This window comes from Apium graveolens, chromosome 9 (genome assembly GCF_009905375.1).
Source record: "Apium graveolens cultivar Ventura chromosome 9, ASM990537v1, whole genome shotgun sequence".
Taxonomy (NCBI): domain Eukaryota; kingdom Viridiplantae; phylum Streptophyta; class Magnoliopsida; order Apiales; family Apiaceae; genus Apium; species Apium graveolens.
The window spans coordinates 60,330,976-60,352,486 of record NC_133655.1 but is presented as its reverse complement, the minus strand read 5'-3'; positions in this window follow the sequence as shown (position 1 = coordinate 60,352,486).

Below are 21,511 nucleotides of genomic sequence, written 5' to 3'. Positions count from 1 at the left end.
CCTTGAATATTACCGTTGTATTTTCTGTAGTTCGCAATTCAACTTTCTTATTCGCGCAATCTATCTGAGCCTTATGACATGCTAACCAATCCATTCCCAAAATGATATCAAATTTTCCTAGCTTAAAAGGAATTAAATCTACAGAAAAATGATGTCCGGCTACTTCTACATCACACGCAGGACATACTCGATCTACCGGAACTTGGTCGTCATTCGCTGATTTTATAATTAACGTCTTGCCCAACCATTCAATTTCACAATGTAACTTATCAAGAAATTCTTCAGAAATAAAGGAACGGGTAGCTTCAGAATCAATTAATACTTTTGAATCTACGGAGTTTACCAAAAGCGTACGTGCAATCACACTTGGATTCTGTACTGCTTCTTTCATGGTCATGTTAAAAGTCCTTGCTCTGGGTTGATTTGGCGGCGGTGGCGGAGGTAATGCCAATATTTTCGGAATACTGGCTGCCATTGCTGGTCCTTTACAATTCCTAGCGATATGCCCTCTCCTTCCGCATTGATAGCAAGTGATTTCTGCTGTTTTTCCTGTTGGACATTCGTTAGAGTAGTGCCCTTTCTGCTTGTATTTGAAACATGTCACCTCTGCTTTAATACATACGCTGGTATGGTTGCGTCCACAAGTTTTGCAATACGGCACTGAAACCTTAACAATTCCCTGCTGGTTGGAGACTTGGAAATGATTACCTGTTTTTTGTGTACCCTGTCCTATCCTTTTGAAATTCGGATTTGCCCGGGCTTGAAATCCCGGCTTTCTGTTGAAACGGTCTTGGAAACTTCCCTGTCCTCTGTCTCGTTGAGACCTTTCAGTTTCCCCTTCGATGATCAGAGCTTTCTGGACTACAGCAGTATATGTTGCTAATTCAAAAACTGCAACTTGTCCGCGTATCCATGGTCGTAATCCCTCTTGAAATCTCTGCACTCTCTTCCCTTCAGTGTCCACCTGTTCCAGAACAAACCTAGCCAATTCATTGAATTTGGCTTCATACTCTGTTACAGACATACTTCCCTGCTTCAGTTCTAAAAACTTTATCTGCATCTGATTCCTTATATACCGAGGAAAATGCTTTTCTAAAAATAACTCTTTAAACTTATCCCAAGCAATAACATCTTCACCTTCTAAAGCCTTTTTAGATTCCCACTAATAATTTGCCTCTCCTTTCAACAAGTAACTAGCAAAATCAGTCTTCTGGTCCTCACCTACCTTCACTAGTACAAAAGCTTTCTCTATTTCCTTTAACCAGGTGGTAGCTTTAATAGGATCAGTAGACCCATCAAATTCCGGAGGTTTAACTGACTGAAACTGCTTAAAAGTAACAACAGGTTGAGGTTCAGCACGAGGTGGTTGTTGTAACATTTGTTGTTGTATCTGCTGTTGCTGATGTTGCATCTGCTGCTGCATCATTACCATCTGTTGTTGCATCAGATGGAACATTTGGTTCATGGTTTCATTAGCCTGGCCTTCGGAATTGTTTTTAGAGGTCTCAGCCCTAGTCTTTCTTTTTGGTGCCATCTTCTTCTGATAATAAAAACATGTGATATTTATTTAACAGTTTAATAAACAATTGACAATATATAAGAAAAATAATTTATCCGGTATTAATAATATTATTTATATAAAGAAAACAGTTGCTGAATATAAAAATTAGAAATGTAAGCAGTTAAATAAAATGGTTATCCTTTTCTGTTTTTTTTTCAACAGGAATTATAGTATAAAAGACTATAAAGCAGTAAAATGAAAGTAAATGCTGTAAAACTGGAAAGACTGAAATTTAAATAAAAGAAATTTGAAAAGTTCAGTTTATATATATGACACCAGCCTCAGGTGTAAATGCTTGATACAAAAAGTCTCGCTCCGCTGGAAGTCATCGGGGCTACAAGTCATATTACTACTACAGGTCAAAAACCTACTACAGGTTAAACTACTAGTACACACATACACACTACTCACTAGGTCATACTACGCTGCCTCTATATATATCTATACTCTGAAGTCACTGTATCATCTGTCCCTGACTCAGAACCTTGGTGGCACATGACTCAACTCCTCCTGCAATGCCTCTAGCACTGTCTCGGTAAGTCCCAATGCTCTATGATATGCTGTCTCTGCACTAATATCCCGCTGTCTCAGATCCATAAGCTGCTGAGAACTAACTCGGTGAATCTGATGTAACCTCTCCCTCAGTATGTAATCTGATCGTAATGCTCGGACGGGACCATCTGCCTGCGTCTCAAACAATCCAAGGATCTCTCTGCACTGGGTCTGCCATCGAACCTTCTCTTCTCTCTCCTCCTGAAAATGCTGATAAGTAACTGTATGATGCTCATTAAGATCCGTGCTAGAACCTCGAGAAGGTAACAGCCCACCGACTACTATCTCATCCATAAACTCCTGCTGTGGAAACTGATATACTCCAGGAATAGGGGCATAAATAGCTAAAGGGGCAGGAAATAAGACTGGCTGCTCTATAGGTGCATACACTGGTAGCTCTGCCTCTGGCTCCATCTGTGGAATATCTGGAATCTCAGGCTGCAGTACTGGAATCTGCGACTCTAAATCATCCCACTGTGGAAGATCAATAATATCAGGAACATCAAACATCGGAAACTCTAAAGGTGGAAAGTCAGGCATCTCTGGCTCAACATAAGGGAAATAATCAACAAAGTCTGGTACCTCTAATGGAGGTGGTATCTCTGGTGCTGGTCCAAATGGTAATAGTGGAGGTGGTGGCAATGGAGGAAAAATCCGCACTGATGCTGGGGCTAGTACTGGTACTGCTACTAGGTCTGACTCAGTCCGCTCTGACGAAGAAGCCATCTAATAATATACCAAAGAAAAGAAAAGGTCACTACACAATTCTAAGATTTATACTTTCCTATTCTAATCTGACCTAAATCCTAACACTATTCTTCCTGATCTGACTATCCCTATCTTATGTGATCTCTCTATGCAATCTTAATCCTAATGTTCTTGTTTTCAGGGACCAAACCTACAGCTCTGATGCCAAACTGTAACGCCCTCCAGACCCGGGGTATAAGTCTAGGGGTTACGACCTAATCTCCAAACCTGTACAAGCTTATTAATAAATAATAAAGAAATGAAACTAAACCCCTTAACAACTACCAGGACCTTTTTAGGTTGAAGTATGAAAACAAGAACCACTAACTACATTTATTACAAACCAACATTCAAAATCTCACAAACTTTCTTTATTACAAACCATTGTCTAACTCATTTTAAACTAAGTTCAGCTTTTATTCAAAATACATACAATCTATCAACACTCCACCTGCTCGGGCAACTCAAAGCTTTTTTCCTCGATTGGGATCAACACCTTGGGTATAAGAGGATCCCGAGGCTTGACCCGCTTCTTTACCACTCGTGTTCTGACGGGTTTCATATTCCTTCTTAAATGAAACAATAAGGTGAATAACAGCAAAAAGGGGTGAGCCAAAATTGCTCAACAAGTCTACAAAATATACACAATATTAAAGCAATATAACTGAATCCGTATCCTAGGTATATCTGCAAAGATATAACCTCATAAGAATCAAAAAAAGGCCATTGCTGGCGAATACAAACGAACTACACTAGACTCAAGTTCGCAGCTATACCCTGCTGATCAGCCAGGATATAGTGCAGATCTATATCTCACTATATAGATCCCATCGGGCACCCATGCACTACGGCCCATCTCAAGGATCCGGTTATGTCCCGGTCCTTAGGATTAAGTAACCTTAATCCCCAAAAGTAATGTTATCCAGTCCCTGGAATAGTAACCGGAACAATCGGTATACTTTGATATATTCTAATCAAAAGAATATATTAATAATTGTGAGTAATAATTGGAATATGAATAATAAATTCAAATAAAAAGAATAATTCAAGAATCGAACTGAGATATGAATAAAGGAAATTAAAGTAATGCAAATGTAATAAGAATCTGAAGAGAATATCACTATTCTGGAAAATAGAATAGAGGAGAAACTTGCCTTCTGTGCGACTTACTGCAATTAAATCACTTCCGTCTATTCCCTACTTGACCTGCCTTGCTGGCTTAGTTTCTGTTAGCAAAATAGACTGGTTAAGTCATTTTGTACTTCGGTTACACCTTAAATAGACTTCATTTTGTTTCTACTATTTACCCATACGTTTATAACCAACTCGAATATTACATATAAGCAAGTAAGACTCGATTAACCACATAATACACATAAGCACATAAGCACATAATCGTTTTTATAGTAAAAAAAAATTTAGAATCGAAATCGATTCGCTGATTGCTCCGTTGATCACCTTCTGCATTATTTTCCAATTTTCCAGAATTTTTCGAACTCGTCTCGGCACGCATTTTGACTGATAATCAAGCAATCAATAAAATCAACTAATTTTGAAAAGAAATTAGGTCTTCATATTATTTTTAGTGAAAAGAATTCATTTTTCTGAGTCAACAGGCTTTCGTTTCGCTCAATTCGGACTAACGGTTGAATTATTATCAATTAAACACTGATAATTTAATTTATTATTCCATATAAATAATTATTGCTAATTTCTAAATCCCAAAAAAAATTTTAAATAATTATTTAAGAAAAATCAAAGTCAAAAATAATTTTTTTATAATTTTTGGAGTTAAAATGAAGAAGTTATGATTTATCGAACATTATGTGACTAATTATCGAAATAATTAATCACTTTTTAAATATTTAATAAATAAATAACTAATAAATAATTAATAGATAATTATTTACTAATTTAAAATAATTAATCCCTAATTATTAGGATTAATCACAATTTATTGCAAATATTTACAACTCATCGTTATTTATTTGATTAGATCGATTATTTACAAATAATCAATCGATTTAATTAACTGATACGCTATTTATCGAATAACTATGAATTATTCGAATTATAATTCAACTCAACGATTAATCACTCGTATAAATAGGAGCTACGCACTATTCTCGAATACTACCGAATTAATATATTATTATCGGAATTTAAATGATTCGTTAATCAATTAATTATCGGTATTTAATTATACAATACAAATAATTATTACTGTATTCTTCGAATAACTAACGCTCGAATAATAATTCTCATTACCGAATCACTATTCGCAATATTAACTAATTAAATAATTAAATTCGAATTTATAAACTAATAAAATAATTCAGAAATTAATAATATTATTTTTCAGAATTTAAATCTAATATTTATTGGATTTTTAGAATTATTAAAAACTGATTTTTAATATACTAAAAATATAAATAATTAATTAATTAATCAGAAACACAATAACAAAATTAGGGTTTGGGTTTTTAGGATCGAACCCGGGTCGTTTCCCGGGTCGAAACCGGGTCGACCTCGGGTCGGGAAGAACAGCGGCTACCCGAAAAAAACACGACGCCGGCGGCTGATTTTCCGGCGATTCGAATCGACAACGAACCACGCGATGCTAGGCTGTTTTCTCTTCGTTTTTGTTCGATAATCAAGCCTACAGCCTTCCCTTGTTCTTCTCCTTCTTCGTTCGTCGGCAACACCGCCAGAAAACGAAGAACAGCCGCCGCTAGCGGCGGTTTTCCGGCGACACCAACAACCAAACCAAACTCGACGAAACAAACATGTATCGACAGGGAATTTAACGATCTACACGCTTATGACAACGAAAACATCTAACAATCAATCAAACAAGAACCCCTAATTCGAGTTTAAATCCGAAAATTACGAAATACAAATCCATACCTCTGTTGATGATTTTGACGTGATAATCTGATAGAACAGGCTTTGGGCTTCAAATCGGTTACTCACACTTCGATTTCTGACACCGGAATCACGATCAAATTGGCTTTGATCCGCAAGAACACTCAAGAACCCTAATTCCTTTTTCTGAATTTTCTGTTTATTTTCTGATTTTTTTATAATTAATTAATAGATAATTACTGAAAAAATCAGATATTTATACAATGTAAAATAATACCCCTAAATAAAATTAAGGGGCTAAATACACTCCTAATAAAAATATTTGGCCCCAATTTTTATAATTTTTGGGTATTAATATTGAATTTTTAAATATCCAATAAATACAAAATTAATGCTAAAAATTCCCAAAAATTGTGAATATTACAAAAATGCAAAGAAAAATGATATATGATAATTTCATGATCATATAAAACTAAAAATGTGATTTTTGTGGGGGTTTTGGTACCCGAAGGGGCCCGGAAAAGCCGTTTTTCGCGAAAAAGGTCAATTTGTAAAACGTCTAGGGGTTTAGAATAACGATATGGTATAGGGCATTTTTGGCAAAGTAGGGCCAATGATTTTGTTTGAAATACGGGCTTTTAAAACATGGTTTTGAGCTGTATGGGTTTTGATATAAGATATCTAACTTGCAATAAAACACTCCATATATATCCAAAACACGTTTGGATGAAAACAGATAACACGTAACACATAGCAGTTATGGTTTAATGACTCAACACATTTAATCACCTATAAATGACATATTAATACACATATTTTATTATAAATATGATATCATACAACGTAAATTTTCCGGTCGTTACAACAAGTGCTATACAAAACAGTACAAAACATAAATAGAGATATAAGAATATCTATGTGAAGGTAGAGTTATTAATAACAAGAGATGAACTTTTGAGTGATGGCATCATTTGTTTAAATTAAAACATTTCCAAAACCATTCCTTAATCAAAAACTATTTTATGACGCTACGGATCACAACCGGTGATCAGCCGCGAAGTAATCCCGTACCTCGCTGGGTTCTAAAACATTAATGGGATCCCTATGCAACTTTTAAGCCTACAATTTAAGTGCGGAAAGGACTTGCGTCTCAGTCCAGATCCACTATTTAAAGAAAACATTTGTCCCCTTTTGGGACTGAAAATCCAAATTTTTAATCATTTAAAAAACTTATGCCGATTGACAAATAATTTCTTAAACAGTAAACATCTTTATCAAGGGTTATAGATCCACTTTGAAATATTGGGAATATATCCACTAGGGCCATGATCCACTAGAATTTACTTTATCATGGTAATTGAAAGGTTTCTATTTACAAGGACTTTGACAAGGAGATTTAGTAAGGCTACCGGATAATATGAAAGAGTAATGCCAGACTAGGCTTAAAGCAATGGTTTCAGATAAGGTATAGGTATTAAAATACAAAGAAGGTGAGCATCAATGGTTCCAGGTATGATATTGGTATTAAATACGAAGAAAGTGATCATCGGCTCAAGGTATAACAGGGTAATATGTTTTAGGCTAGGGATAAGGTTATCAAACAATCATTAACAATCTTTAAGAAATGATTGGATTTTAGGCTTCAAGCTGAGGATACTGGGTGTATCTTACACGTGGTTCAACATCACAATTACGTGGGTATACTAGTATAATATGACATTTTGATCTACTTGCATAAAAATCTTCAAATAAGGTTAAATTACTTGCAATAGACACTTGAGGGTTCGTGGAATTTTTATATAATATGAAGATAGATTTGAAAACCACTTGGTCCATGTATATCAAGGTAAATTAGAATACTCGCATCATATATAGGAACTAGTTAACACACATTTGCAGTGTAAACAAAAAAGGCAGGTTGTATCACTTGCCTTAAAAAAGGCTGGACTGGACTGGGAGGTAGGAGCAACTGGAAGCTTTACTCTACCTTTATGGCAAGTTTACCCTCATCTCGAGATCCTACACAAATAATAATAACCTCATTACAATTTATTCTCACCAACTCAACCTATTTGCAAACCAAATTTAAACACAATGGCACTTAGGCCTATATACACGCAATTTATAATCACCTTATAAGCATAATAGTACACATAGCCACATATGCTCACATACCATATTTAAGTACCAAATAATATCACACACGCCATATTGCAACACTAGGCTTGGATGATCTCGCTCCACATACTTAAGTCACTTGGTCGCTTAACTAGACAAAATCTCCAAATTTTGGCTTTTCTAACTCGAAGTGCCTTTACTAAAATGTCCAATTCATATTGACCCTAACTTGGGCCTTTCACTCTTCTGATTTTATGCTATCTTGAAACTATGGTGGTCAACCTAGGCCTCACTCATAAGTGCACTAAAACTATGTGGTAAGTGAAGGTGCTTATTATGGTAAATTTCAGAATGACATCTAAGGTTTCTTGGGTGCATTTGACACTCATACATTTCAAGTTTACCTCCAAAATTTCTACACTAGACTCTTCTGATCATAAGGCAACTCCCAAACTTGATGTGGCTCAAGGGCCTAGCTTGGGCCTCCCTAGGCCTAAGCTTAAAATCCATGATTCCCCTGTTTTTCTGGGCAGAAAAGGTCCTGACTTGAACTAACTTGTGACACAATATTCTAACTCAAATACTATGAAATATGGCTGGAAAAATTCCTCTAACATTCCCTCTAACTAAGGCCCAACAGGACCTAATGAGGGCCTACCTAAGACATGGTCAAAACTTCCCATTTCTAAGTTGCAACAAAATTGTCCTCTGCTGGATAGATTTGGTGTTTCCACTTGTGCACCTAACCAAACGTCTTACAAACCCCCAACAAACACCTAAAACCTATTTTATACTCCTAGTGTTAGCTTCTGGTGTCTTGGGTCTCAAAGTGCACAACAATGACAAGGTCAAATCTCACTCCAAACCTCAGGGTACCAAACTGATTTTTTCTGCAGAAACTAATCCTCTACTTTCACCAAGGTTCTTACTTAACAAACCCAACCAACAACAACCAAAAACCCAAAACAAACCTTAACTAAGGTGTCCTACTGAACTAACTCCCTTACACTCAATACCATCTTAGTGGAGATCATCCTTACCTAAGGTGCAACATAGCAAAATAAAAGTTAATACATTACACAAATTACAAATCAACAAATTTTTGAAAACAACAAGTTATACTTTCTTTATAAATATAAATGATTTAACATCACATATTAAGGAGCACAAATCTTAATCAATATCTTAACTCAAATGAAATTAAAGCTTACTAACAAAATCAATCCAAATGTTCAAGAACTTCCGAAAATCAAGAGTGGTTTACATGCATGCATGCCTTCGAATCTTACAAGCCAAAAGAACATGATTTCCAAATAAATTTGTCATCATAAATCAACCTGCAAGCCTAACATGGATTATAACTAAATGATCATCTAGCATTCAAATGGGTTTTATCAAGTTTCTACTATAAAATTCATGTTATCATCACAAAAACACACACAAATAAAACAAGGCAACAAAACACCATCCTTTCGGCTCCTATCAAGTCATGGCCGAATGGATTAGGGTGGAAACAACATTTACATAAGTGTAACACACTCATGTCTAGCCATTCTCAACCCTATGATACTATAACTCATGGTGAAAGCCTTAGATTCACAAGAATCAAGGATGTTCACTTTGAGTTTAACAAAAACACCACCATGCAAGGTCAAAACATAGGTTTTTCACTCTAAACTTCTTGGATTATGAATGATCAAGATACAGGAAATAACATTTACTTGAATGGAAGTTAGGTTCTTGAATAAAGAATGAAGAAAAGGGAGGGGGGTAGTGCTTTGGCCAAGAGGCCGAGAGGGAGGAGAACCGAGAGGGAGGGAGGAGGAGAAAGGGGAGGGTGAAGTGGTGGAGTGGAAATGGAGTGATCATCATACTTGGGTTTGTTTTTATGTCTTTGATTTGACTAAATGTGAGTGGATTTAGGAAATGACAAGAGTAACCCTCTAGCTAAAGTTAGGCCATTTTGCATGCAAGGTCAAGGAGGTAATTTGGCTAACAAAATGTGAGTTAGTGGGGTTGGAAATGTCTTCTTTGCCCTTTGGTTGAATGGAAGAGTATTTGCATGCAAGGGTAACTATGTAATTTGCTAATTACTAAACAACTGATTTTCAAAGATTTACTTTTATAAAATAAAATAAAAGTTCAATAATTACAAAATTTATACCATAAAATAACTTGGATTTTTAGAAATTTTATGAGATCACTTTTGAAATTTGTGAATGAAATAATTTTTAAAAGATAATTTTCCAAGGCATTAAATATTTTTTATAAATAAAAAATAAGGGCAATTAATAAAACTCTTTCTTTGAAAAATTTATAATCTACATAAAGCAATTTATGATGTTACGACCGGCATTTATGTAATATTATTTGTGGATTGGGTATAATATTAAAGTCAAATAAAAAATATATTCAATGATTGTACGCTAGTGTGAGTGAAAATTTCTGCATTATAAATTTGCTTTGTGTAGTATATGATTTTTCAAAGCAAGAGTTTATTTAATTTATTTATTTTTGATTTATAAGGAATATTCTAAGCTTTGGAAAAATTTTCTTTTAAAAGGTATTTTGTTCACAAATTTTGAAAATGATTTTATAAAGTCTCTAAAAATCCAAGTTATTTTATGATATAAAATTTATAATTTTTGAACTTGTATTTTATTTTATAAAAATAAATCTTTATAAATTTTATTTGTTATAATTATCAAATTACGTGGCTACCCTTGCATGCAAATACTCTTCCAATTCAACTTAGGGGCAAGGAAGACATTTCCAACCCCACTCACTTTCATTCTACTAACCAAATTACCCCTTTACCCTTGCATGCAGATCTACCTAACTATATTGGAAGGTTACTCTTGTAAAATCTCAAATCCACTCACTTTTGGCCAAATAAAAACCAAACTAACATGATTATTACTCCACATTCACCCCACCATTTCCACACTCCTCCTTTCCTCCCCCCTCCTCTCGATTTTTCCCCCTCCCCTCTCGGCAATTCCCAAAAACCGAGCCCCCATCCCCTTCTTTCTTCATTTCTCACTCAAATAATCATCCTATTATCAAGTAATCCTACTCCCTACATGTTGTTCTTGTATATCTTAAAAGTGTAGAGTAGAAAAACTTATGTGTTGACCTTGCATGGTGGTGTTTTGTTAAAACTCCAAGTGAATATCCTTGATTCTTGTGAATTCAAGGCTTTCACCATGAGTTATAGTAGCAAAGGGTTGAGAATGGCTAGACATGAGTATGCTACACTCATGCAATTGTTGTTTTCACCCTAATCCATTCGGCCATGACTTGATAGGAGCCAAATGGATGGTGTTTTGGTTGTCATGTTCCACTTTGTGTGTTTTTGTGATGATAACATGAAAATCTTAGTGAAGTCTTGAAAAAACTCTTTGCATCCTAAGTGATCATCTAGGTATACCTTATGCTAGGCTTGCATGTCAATGTTATGATAGAACATATGTAGAAAATGCGTTGTTTTGGTTTGAAAAACCCGAAGGCATGCATGCATGTGGATTTCTCTTAGAATGTTGTAAGATTTTGATCATTTGGAAAGATTTTGTTAGTGAGCCTTAATTTCAGTAGGAATAATGTGTTAATATTGATTTATGCTTCTTGTTGCATGGTAATAATTCGTGGTTATGTTTTATAAAAATATATATCTTGTTGTTTCAAAAGCATGAAGATTTGTGATTTGTGAAGTGTAGTCTCTTTTGTTTTGCCATAATTGTACCTTAGGTAAGGATGATCTCACCAAGGTTATTTTGAGAAAAAGGGAATTAGTTCAGTAGAATACCATGTATAAGTCTTGGTTTAAGTATTTAGTTGTTGTTAGTTGGGTTTGTCAAGTCAAAACCTTGGAAAATGAGAGTTATAGTTTCTGCAGAAAAATCAGTATAGCACCCTGAGGTTTAGAGTAAGTTTTGACCATGTCATTGGTGAGCACTTTGAGGCCCAAGCTACCAGAAGTTAGTATTGGGAGTATATAATATGTTTTAGGAGTTGGTTGGAGGTTTGCATGTCATTTGGTTAGGTGCACAAGTAGAATCACAAAATCTGTCCAGCAGGGGACAGTTTTGTTGCAACTTAGAAATAGGAAGATTTGACCATGTCATGGGTAGGCCCTCATTAGGCCCAACTGGGCCTTAGTTAGAGGGTATGTCAGAGAAGTGTTTCCAACCATAGTGCATAGGATATGAGCTAGAACCATGTGTCACAAGTTAATTCAAGTCAGGGCATTTTCTGCCCAGAAAAACAGGGGAACCGTGGACTTTTAGCTTAGGCCCAAGCCAGGCCCTTGAGCCACATCAAGTTTGTGAGATGCCCTTAGGTCAGGAGAGTCTTGTGTAAAAGTTTGAAGAAAAACTTGTAGATTAAGAGTGTCTAATGTACTCAAGAAAACATAGTTGTCATTCTGAAATTTGCACCAGTGAGCACTATCACTTATCACATAGTTTTAGAACACTTAGAAGTGAGTATTAGGTCGACCACAATAGTTGTAAGATAGTATAAGGTCAGTAGAGAAAAAGGCACAAGTGAGGGTCAATAGGTTTTGGTTAATTTAGGAAAGGCACATCGAGTTAGGAAGCCGAAATTAGAAGACCTTGTCTAGTTTAGCGACCAAGAAACTTAAGTTGTGAGTCGAGATCATCCAAGCCTAGTGTTGCATTATGGTATATATGGTGTTATTTGGTCTTAATATATGATATGTGAATATGTGGCTATGTGTGTGCAATTATAATTTAAAAGTAAATATATAAATTAAGTGCATATAGGCCTAAGTACCATCCGTGTTTAATTTCGAGTTGTAAATAGGTTAGGTTAGTGAGAATATATTATAATGAGGATTATTATTATTTATGTAGGATCTCGAGATGAGGGAAAACTTGCCATAAAAGTCGAGTGAAGCTCCAGTTGTTGCTCCTACCAGTCAGACTAGACCAGCCTATCTCAAGGCAAGTGATTCAACTTGACCTTCGTATTTACTACAAATAGTTCTTATATATTGATGCAATTATCCTGAGTCATTTGATATATTTAAATCAAGCGTATCTTTTGTTTATCTTTGAGTTACATAGAGATGCCATGAACCCTCGAGTACGTATTGCAAGTAGTTCAAAAGTCTTTCATGATAGTTTAATGCCATGATAAAATGAAGAATTGATATATTACTTGATGGATCCTCTTGATTAACATGTTGATGTTTCCTAAGTATTAATATCTCATCCTGATACTTGAACCCCTATAGAACCTTACTTTGAATTCTGATAGTCAGATACTTACCAGCTTGATTCCTCATTGATTGATACCCTCTTTCTTATCCTAAAGCTTGACAATTCTGATATGTCCTGAGTTAAAGATCATTCTTCATACCTTAACACCCTTAGTATTCATGAAGCTTACCTTCTTGATGATCCAGCACTTGAACCTTGATGAGAAACCATTGCTTTGAGCCCAAATTGGCATTACCCTTCATATTATCCATTAGCCTCACTAAATCCTCTTGTCCAATCTTTGATATATGAAAACCATTCAATTACTTGAATAGAGAATAGTTTTGTGAATCATGGCTCTGATATTCAGTACCTTGTTTCCCGTGTTTCGAGTTGATCTATAATCCCTTGATAAAAATGTTTACAGTCAAAAGAGATTTTGTCATCAATCGGCATCAGTTTTTAAAATGATTAAAATGTGGGTTTTTAGTCCCGAAGGGGGATAAATGTTTTCTTGAATAGTGGATCTGGACTGAGACGCGAGTCCTTTCCACACTTATATTAGGCTTAAAAGTTGCCTAGGGATTCCCAATAATGTTTTAGAACCCAACGAGGTTCGGGATTACTTCGCGGCTGATCACCGGCTGTAATCCGTAGCGTCATAAAATGATTTTGATTAAGACATGATTTTAAAATTGTTTTGATGCAAGCAAAATGATGTCATCTCACATAGTTTTTGTCTCTCGTTACCTTTGGTTATGTCTTTCCATTTTCATTCTTAAAAGTATATCTCAATTTATGTTTTGTGTCGTACTGTTAGCACTTGTTGAGCATTTGGCTCACTTCTTGCTTTACCCTTATATTACAGCTAGCAGCTATGGTTAGATTCAAGCAGACTGCCCGTAAGACCTGTGATGCTGATGCTTATGTTCGAGCTCAGGTAGAATAAATAATAATAGTTGTGTGAGGACTCGGTATTTGAAATCAGATGTAATAGTTGGTAGTGTTGGGCTGTTCCAAACCCTATACTGTAAGATCTTGGATTTTGGTTGTGTATTATTCATTAATAAGATGTAATAGCTATATTTATTTTGCTGTTTAAGTTGGGGGTGTGACAGGTTTTGGTATCAGAGCTACGGTTTAGAGTCCCTGGACAGCCCAAATAGGTTATAGGATTTGTGTGTAGGTTATAGAGATTATGCGAGAGAGTAGGTTAAGTAAATTATTATTAATACTCCTCTTATTGGTTGTCAGCAAAGGGCGCATTCCTCGTCATCTTCTGGGTCGGACGACACTATTGCTTTCTCCGTGTATGCTGAGTTGAGGCGCGAGTTCGACATGCTTCAGGGCAAGTACGACCGACTGATAGACCGACTGAAGAACGTGTATCCGGACAGCCGAAACTACGAAGGGAAGCCCAAGGAGCAGATGACTACGAGACTTGAGACCTTGGTTCAGTACATCAACACTAAGCTTGAGGAGATGCCAGCGCACCGGGACCGTACCAGCCTGTACGTCATTCAGATGGTGGCAGATGAGCTCCAGAGCATTGTGAAGACGCTTCGAGAGGAAAAGACTACCAAGCCCCGTTCAGATGGAGTGGAGCCTTAGTTCTTTCCATTTACCTTTCATGTTGTTGTACTATCAGACTCTATGGAATCCCCAGTTGTTTCCATTTTTCCTTAAAATAAGCCTGTTATTCCTAGAATCAGACTATGTCCCAATCTTATGTACTGTGACCTTTAAAATTTCAATAATTATGTGCTATTGTTCCATTTGCTCTCAACTGTTATTTTATGTTTTTATCATCATATCTGCTTAATTTGGAAACTTGACCCCATATGTAAATGAGAATGCCATACGATACCCTCGAATCATTTTATCATTCATATCTGTTTTGACACAACTCTTATTTCAGGATCATGCCTCCCAAAAAGAAGAACCCAACAACCACCTTCACCACAGACCCAAATATTCTTCGACTACTGGAAACCTTGCAATAACAAACCAATGCTATAGCTCAACAACAACTAACTCTTCAACAACGAATTGAAAACCAAGATAACCGTGAGCCACACCAACCACCTGAACCACCAGTACCACCTAGACAAATTGTCACTTTCAAGGCTTTTCAGAATGTGAATCCACCTGTATTTCATGATACCACTGATCCAGTGATAGCTAACACATGGATCAAGGAGATGGAAAGGGCTTTTGAGTTGGTGCAGTTAGGAGACGATCAGAAGACGTCGTATGCTACTTACTTCTTGAAGGGAGAAGTCATCTATTGGTGGGAATCAGTAAAGGCTATGGAAGTCACTCAGCAGGTTTTTTGGGAGAGATTTAAAAAGTTATTTCTGGATAAGTATTACCCTAAGTACATGCAGAATCAGATGGAGCTAAAATTTCTGGAGTTGAAACAAGGGAATATGACTGTATTGGAGTATGAGAAGAAGTTCACTGAGTTGTCAAGGTTTGTGACAAAGTATACCAGCACTGAGGAGGAAAAAGCAAAGAAATTTCAGCAAGGATTGGAGCCTTGGATCAGAGATAGGGTGGCTATGTTTGAGCTTGAAACTTATGCGGGAGTAGTACAGAAAGCTGCTCTGATTGAGAATAATGGGATGCAGTCAAGGAAAGAGAGAGATAACAAGAAGAGGAAGGTTCCATTTTATGGAGAAAAGTCTGAAGCTGGAAGTTTGCAAGATCGGAATGTAAAGAGGATTGGTTTCCAGAAGGGAAGAAATTTTCAAAAGAAGGGACATTTGGCAAATGAGTGCAAGATGCCGAAGCCAGGAGTTACGTGCTACAAATATGGGAAGACTGGACACATGGCTAGGGAGTGTAAGGCAACAGGACCAGTCAAAGCTCTGATGAACGTGGCAAGTACCAGTGCAAGCGTGCCAGCTGAGGTATTGGCATTACCTCCACCACCCGCACCAACCCCGCAAGCAACATCAAGGACATTTGATCTAAAGGTGAAAGATGCTGTTCAGAATTCTGAGGTGATAGCAGGTACACTTTTACTCAATAATGTCAAAGCTAAAGTATTGATTGATTCGGGAGCAATAAGATCTATCATATCAGAATCTTTTGTTGATAAGCTCACTCCAATGTGATAAAATGGTTATGAGTGAGGTAGTAAATGTGGTAATTGCAAACCAAGAGAAGATTCCTGTGAATCAATTTTGTCCAAAGTGTGAGATCGATATTTCGGGATATAAGTTTTCAGCCGACTTGATACTCTTCAAGTTGGGAGAGTTTGATATAATTTTAGGAATGGATTGGTTAGGAGAGAATAGCGCTCAGATAAATTGTAAGACCAAGAGAGTGTATTTAAAGACGAAGAGTGGAGAGAAGGTAGTATTTAAGGGGCAGAAGCAAGAGCAACTATTTCTTACAATCGTTCAGGCTAAGAAGTTGCTTAGAAAAGGTTGTGAGTCGTTCCTAGCATATGTAATGGATTCAGAGAGAGGCAGCCTCAGCATGGAAGATATTCCTGTAGTTAGTGAGTTCCCCGATGTGTTTCCCGACGAACTACCAGGCTTACCACTAGATCTACAAATTGAGTTCGAGATCAACCTTGCTCCAGGCACGGAACCAGTTTCAAAGGCCCCATATAGGATGGCACCAGCAGAAATGAAAGAGTTGGCGAGCCAGCTACAAGAATTATTGGATAAAGGAGTGATACGACCAAGTACGTCGCCATGGGGAGCACCTGTTCTGTTTGTAAAGAAGAAAGATGGGAGTATGCGTCTATGCATAGATTACCGGGAGCTGAATAAGGTGACGATCAAGAACAGTTACCCGCTACCAAGGATAGATGACCTTTTTGATCAGTTGAAGGGAGCAAAATGCTTTTCGAAGATTGATTTGAGATCGGGATACCATCAATTAAAGATCAAAGAAGAAGATATTCCTAAGACCGCATTCAGGACCAGATATGGGCATTATGAATTCCTAGTAATGCCGTTTGGATTGACCAACGCTCCGGCCGCATTTATGGATCTGATGAATCGGTTATTTAAGAAGTATTTGGACAAATTTGTCGTGGTATTCATTGATGACATCCTTATTTATTCTAAGTCGGAAGAAGAACATAAGCAGCACCTCTGGATAGTATTGGAGATACTCCGACAAGAGAAGTTGTATGCCAAGTTTACCAAATGTGAGTTTTGGTTAAAGGAAGTTCAATTTTTGGGGCATGTTATTGGAAAAAAGGGAGTTAAAGTGGATCCGGCAAAGATTAAGGCAGTTATGAGTTGGGAGAGGCCAAAGACTCCTACGGAAGTGCGAAGTTTTCTAGGATTGGCCGGATACTATAGAAGATTCGTCAAGGATTTCTCGAAGATCGCCACACCATTGACCAAGTTAACCAGAAAGAATCAAAAGTTTGAATGAAGTGCAGAATATGAAGATAGCTTTCAAGAATTAAAGCAGAAGTTGGTAACAACTCCGGTGTTGGTACTTCCAGATGATCAAGGGAATTTTGTAATATTCAGCGACGCTTCACATAAGGGTTTGGGTTGTCTGTTGATGCAACACAGTAAAGTGATCGCATATGCATCAAGACAGTTGAAGCCGCATGAGTTAAAGTACCCGACGCATGACTTGGAACTAGCCGCCATTGTGTTCGCACTCAAGATCTGGAGACATTACCTCTATGGAGAGAAGTGTGAAATCTACACGGATCACAAGAGTTTAAAGTACATTTTTACTCAGAAAGAGCTCAATATGAGACAGAGGAGATGGCTGGAACTGATCAAGGACTATGAATGCTCGATAAATTACCATCCTGGAAAGGCGAACGTAGTGGCCGATGCTCTGAGTAGGAAGGAGAGATTGAATATGATGATAACATCAAAAGAGTTAACTGGAGAAATCGAAAAATTGGAATCGGAACTTTGTGCTTATGGAAAAGTTGAGGAAGTTTGTCGTGCAATGACCTTTCAGCCAACACTAGTGGAAAAGATAAAGAAGTGTCAAGAGGAAGTAATGGAAAAAGAGAAGAAACAGTTATCTGGAGAGGAGATTAATACTCAAAGGGATGAGCAAGGGATACTAAGGTTTTCATCCAGAATATGGATTCCCCATGTACCTGAATTAAAGAATGAGATCCTCCATGAAGCCCACAATTCGAAATTTTCAATCCACCCGGGAAGCACCAAGATGTATCGAGACTTAAAGAAGAACTTTTGGTGGCCAAATATGAAGCGAGACGTGGCAGAATGGGTTGCAAAGTGCTATACTTGTCTGAAAGTAAAGGCAGAACATCAACGACCAAGCAGATTAATTCAGCCCCTGAAGATTCCAGAATGGAAATGGGAAAATATCGCTATGGACTTTATAGTAGGACTACCGCGAACAAAATCCGGACATGACGTAATATGGGTTATAGTTGATCGTCTTACGAAGTCGGCGCATTTCCTTCCAATAAACGAGAAGTCGTCATTGGACAAGTTGGTTCATTTGTATGTGCGCGAAATCGTACTAAGGCATGGAGTACCCGTATCAATAGTTTCAGACAGAGATCCCCGATTTAACTCGAGATTCTGGAAGCAATTTCAGGAATGTCTTGGCACGAAGTTGAATATGAGCATGACGTACCACCCACAGACTGATGGCCAGAGTGAAAGAACAATTCAAACAATTGAAGACATGTTGCGCAGTTGTGCAATCGATTTTGCAGGAAGTTGGGACGACCATTTGCCATTGATTGAATTCTCTTATAACAACAGCTATCATTCCAGTATCGGCATGCCACCATACGAAGCTTTGTACGGGCGAAAATGTAGATCACCAACAAGTTGGGATTAAGTGGGAGAAGGAAGAATTCTCGGCTCGGATTTGGTACAACAGTTGTATGACTCGGTCAAGTTAATTCAGAAAAGGTTGCTTGCTGCTCAAGATAGACAGAGGAAGTATGCGGATCGAGCGCGAAAGGACGTTCAATTCCAAATTGGCGAAGCTATGTTGCTGAAGGTGTCACCTAGAAAAGGGTTGATAAGATTTGGCAAGAAAGGGAAGTTGGCACCTAGATACATAGGTCCTTTTGAGATTTTGAGTCAAGTGGGAAAGGTGGCCTACGACTTGGCCTTACCACCTCAGTATCGGCATGTGCATAATGTGTTCCATGTGTCGTTACTTAAGAAGTACAATCCTGACGCTAGCCATGTGATAGAATATGAACCTGTAGAAATTCAGGTAGACCTGTCATTTTTGGAGCAACCGGTTAAAATACTCGACTGGCAAGTAAAGAGTCTTAGAAATAAATCAGTATAGTTAGTAAAAGTACTTTGGAGGAACCCTAAGGTCGAAGAGTCGACTTGGGAGTTAGAGTCTAATATGCGTTCCCGGCATCCTCATCTTTTCTCTTAGATTCTGGGGACAGAATCCCTTAAGGGGGAGAGGATGTTACGACCGGCATTTTATGTAATATTATTTGTGGATTGGGTATAATATTAAAGTCAAATAAAAAATATATTCAATGATTGTACGCTAGTGTGAGTGAAAATTTCTGCATTATAAATTTGCTTTGTGTAGTATATGATTTTTCAAAGCAAGAGTTTATTTAATTTATTTATTTTTGATTTATAAGGAATATTCTAAGCTTTGGAAAATTTTTCTTTTAAAAGGTATTTTGTTCACAAATTTTGAAAATAATTTTATAAAGTCTCTAAAAATCCAAGTTATTTTATGATATAAATTTTATAATTTTTGAACTTGTATTTTATTTTATAAAAATAAATCTTTATAAATTTTATTTGTTATAATTAGCAAATTACGTGGCTACCCTTGCATGCAAATACTCTTCCAATTCAACTTAGGGGCAAGGAAGACATTTCCAACCTCACTCACTTTCATTCTACTAACCAAATTACCCCTTTACCCTTGCATGCAAATCTACCTAACTATATTGGAAGGTTACTCTTGTAAAATCTCAAATCCACTCACTTTTGGCCAAATAAAAACCAAACTAACATGATTATTACTCCACATTCACCCCACCATTTCCACACTCCTCCTTTCCTCCCCCCTCCTCTCGGTTTTTCCCCCCTCCCCTCTCGGCAATTCCCAAAAACCGAGCCCCCATCCCCTTCTTTCTTCATTTCTCACTCAAATAATCATCCTATTATCAAGTAATCCTACTCCCTACATGTTGTTCTTGTATATCTTAAAAGTGTAGAGTAGAAAAACTTATGTGTTGACCTTGCATGGTGGTGTTTTGTTAAAACTCCAAGTGAATATCCTTGATTCTTGTGAATTCAAGGCTTTCACCATGAGTTATAGTAGCAAAGGGTTGAGAATGGCTAGACATGAGTATGCTACACTCATGCAATTGTTGTTTTCACCCTAATCCATTCGGCCATGACTTGATAGGAGCCGAATGGATGGTGTTTTGGTTGTCATATTCCACTTTGTGTGTTTTTGTGATGATAACATGAAAATCTTAGTGAAGTCTTGATAAAACTCTTTGCATGCTAAGTGATCATCTAGATATACCTTATGCTAGGCTTTCATGTCAATGTTATGATAGAACATATGTAGAAAATGTGTTGTTTTGGTTTGAAAAACCCGAAGGCATGCATGCATGTGGATTTCTCTTAGAATGTTGTAAGATTTTGATCATTTGGAAAGATTTTGTTAGTGAGCCTTAATTTCAGTAGGAATAATGTGTTAATATTGATTTATGCTTCTTGTTGCATGGTAATAATTCATGGTTATCTTTTATAAAAATATATATCTTGTTGTTTCAAAAGCATGAAGATTTGTGATTTGTGAAGTGTAGTCTCTTTTGTTTTGCCATAATTGTACCTTAGGTAAGGATGATCTCACCAAGGTTATTTTGAGAAAAAGGGAATTAGTTCAGTAGAATACCATGTATAAGTCTTGGTTTAAGTATTTAGTTGTTGTTAGTTGGGTTTGTCAAGTCAAAACCTTGGAAAATGAGAGTTATAGTTTCTGCAGAAAAATCAGTATAGCACCCTGAGGTTTAGAGTGAGTTTTGACCATGTCATTGGTGTGCACTTTGAGGCCCAAGCTACCAGAAGTTAGTATTGGGAGTATATAATAGGTTTTAGGAGTTGGTTGGAGGTTTGCATGTCATTTGGTTAGGTGCACAAGTAGAATCACAAAATCTGTCCAGCAGGGGACAGTTTTGTTGCAACTTAGAAATAGGGAGATTTGACCATGTCATGGATAGGCCCTCATTAGGCCCAATTGGGACTTAGTTATAGGGTATGTCAGAGAAGTTTTTCCAACCATAGTTCATAGGATATGAGCTAGAACCATGTGTCACAAGTTAATTCAAGTCAGGGCATTTTCAGCCCAGAAAAACAGGGGAACCGTGGACTTTTAGCTTAGGCCCAAGAAGGCCCAAGCCAGGCCCTTGAGCCACATCAAGTTTGTGAGATGCCCTTAGGTCAGGAGAGTCTTGTGTAAAAGT